Source organism: Pinus tabuliformis, chromosome 5_1, assembly GCF_031772625.1.
Source record: "Pinus tabuliformis cultivar Carrire ecotype Pingquan chromosome 5_1, CPIR1, whole genome shotgun sequence".
Classification (NCBI taxonomy): Eukaryota; Viridiplantae; Streptophyta; class Pinopsida; order Pinales; family Pinaceae; genus Pinus; species Pinus tabuliformis.
The window spans coordinates 319,808,237-319,811,473 of NC_142305.1; positions in this window are offsets into that span (position 1 = coordinate 319,808,237).

Below are 3,237 nucleotides of genomic sequence, written 5' to 3' on the forward strand. Positions count from 1 at the left end.
CATATATTTTTAACATGTCATTATGAATATTTTTGGAAGTCTTATTTTCTAGTCGTGTTTATGCAAAGATTTTATATAGTATGAAGTTTGAATATTTTTTAAGTTTTTGTAATGCTATTGTAAGATTTTATTTATGGACATTTAGTTATTACTTTTTCAAAAAGACGCTAATTCAAATATCTTTCTAATAAGCATTTTGAAACAACATATTGAATTGGTTTCTACTATTGTTGATTTATATTTTGGGGAACCCGTTTCATTGAATGAGTGAGGAAAGGAAATAGTTATTAAATTAAGTTAGCTTTTAGAGATACAAATTTAAAAACATGTTATTATGTGGTTGAAATTCATGTTTGTATATGATAAAGTAGAGTTCTCATAACCAACTATATATACTTATTCAATAATAAATGTCATTATACCATTGTTTGAGTCAATTGTTGAATAATATTTTCTAATTGAACAAATATGCAATAAGAAATTGACCATCAAGATATTAAAAAGAATTCTTAGTATTATGCCACTAAGTAATGACATTAGTTGATCCAATTACTTCCATGGTCAGCTTGTTTTTAACATGTGATGCTATATTTAACATCTTTGCCACATGGATGTGAAAAATTTGCAATATTGGTTAAGGTTGTAGTCATTAAGCTCTTTGGTTGAGTTTCTCTCTATTGAGTGATTTGTAGAGTTAGTGTTGGCTGTTTTATCTTTGTTTTGTCCCTTTTGAGCCAAATTGAGAATGTGGATACTTGACAGGCACTTAGGTACTTTTGATGAACAATTGATGAATATATCCCCTTCCCAACTAGAATGGACCTAGGTGATTGCTTATAAGAAAATCCCATCCAATAGATCAAAATATCATGCTCATGGTTGTTTACTTTGGGATTGTTTAATGAATTGATTAGAACATTGGAAGGCCAAACAAAAGACACTGAAGAACTCTCACAACTCTCACAAGTTAATAAAAAAGCCACCAATTTGGGAAGAAATGGATATAAAAAATTGTGGGAGGGAGATTAAGGCAGGAAAAAATAGCTTTCGATTTCTATATTCTCTTATCCAAGACAATCTTGAAGAGGGAACTTCAATGAAATCATCTTAAAAACCTATGGATCACAACCCTATGTTTTTCTTTTACAAACATGGCTATTTTTAGACTTTTAAATTATTATTAGACTTAATGGCTATGGAAGCAAGGATTGAAACTATGTGATGATGTAATTAAGTTTTATTTTATTAAATTAATAAATGAGTTGTTTGAAAATATTCAGGAAAGAGCACCCGAGTATTAGATATTTTTTTGCCAATTTATAAAAAATTGTTAGTGGTTAAAGTCCACACGCTGGACCTTTCCAAAGTCTCTTAAAAATTACTAGGAGAAAGTTGTTAAATATGTTGACATAATGAGAGAGAAATATTATGTTAATTACTTGGGTAAAAAAAATGATAAGTTATGTGAAAAACATAATAAAGCATAGTGGAAGAGAAATGTGTGCTTTAAAGAAAAAAAAGATCATTTTCTTAAAATTAAAACAAAAGCCTAGGTAACTAAGGGACACAGACCTTTAAATTAGGATGCTCCCAAGGAAAAATCAGCTAGGAAGAATCTATAAGAAAACCAATCATAAACCCAAGGAGGTTGTTGGTTCCTTTAGTCTACAAGATTTGAGCTCGGGGGAATTGTTGGAGATAATTCATGGTTGGGTGGAACATGTTCCATTCTTGAATATTCCCCAAGCAATTAATTACGATTAGACACATTTTTGTTTACACTGTACATGTTGATTGTGTGATAGTTAATGCTGTTATAGTGAGAATGTTATATTGAATGCTAAATTTTAGAGTCAATTGTATATGAGATAAGTTTGCATGTATGGATTAAGTATTTCACAAGTATATATATATATAAGAGAAATTTATGCTTGCTTACATTTATTACTTCTCTTATATATCTGATAAGCTCAATACACTTATATATATATAGAGAGAGAGAGAGAGAGAGAGAGAGAGAGAGAGTTTTATTGGAAAATATTTACATGATCTTTGTGCACTCCCTCTCTTACCAAGAGAAGAAGAGTAATCTACTATAACATCATTTATTAAGGAAGAACTAAAGAGTATACGATATAGTAAAATAAGAAGCTAAGAATTTCTATGATGGAAACATGCAAAGGAGTTGTCCTTCTGGTGACAGTCTTATTCTTATTCTAGAGATAACACTGTGTGGTGAGGGGCTTATTAGAGAAAGGTTATGATAAATATTCTAAATCTTTGTTTAAGGAAATATGGAATATCCATGGTATTCTTGTGAATTACATAGCCTATTCCTTTTGTTTGTGAGTCTAGTGAAACAAATCGGTTATTAGAGGAGCTACATCCTTATACTTAGCATGTTAAAGTGATAGCAACTTCTGAAGTTCTTTTACATGACATGTATAATACTAAATAATACCCTTCAAATTGGTTGACTGGTTCTAATAGCCTAATAAAGTGCGTAGGACTTTTAGTATTCTTTGGTAAAATTATCCCAATTACAAAAAAAATAATAAAATCATGGAAGAATTCAAGACCAAGTCCTTTACTGTATTATAAAAGAGGTAATAATTCAACCTTATCGAAAACAATTGTATAGAAATGCAGGGATTGAACACAAAGTATAATAGAACAAGGAGTAATACAATCAACCAGATAGTATACAAACACTATACTAAAATAATAGTAGTGCCAATTCAAATGAGAAAAAAGGAAACCCAAACTTTGATGATTGTAGCATAGAATTCAACCAAAATGTGATATATATATATATATATAAACTTGTGCAATAAATATGTGTGTAACCTTTACATGGTACAAGAGAAATTGGAATTCGCCCTGGTAACTATACATTCACCGAGATATGCAATTTGAAACCCTATAGGGTTTGAAGAAAGAAAAAGATAAAAACCTTGAATACACATCCAATTTATTGTTTCATAACATAGTAGCTTTAGATAGAGAGTGGTTAAATTGAAAAATCTTGACTTATAGGCCAACAAAACTGAAGTCAAATTTTGAGTTAAAGCAAAAATTCTTGGAATAAACCTGTTGTCACTCAACTGTCCAGAATGCTTAACAATAGTGAAGTTGAAGTCATTTCCAATGCCAAAAAATCTCTCAAAGATAAATCATACCCTCTCCATTGCCCGGTGCTCGGAAAGATTTTTCTAATGGTATATGGAAGTCGAAAAA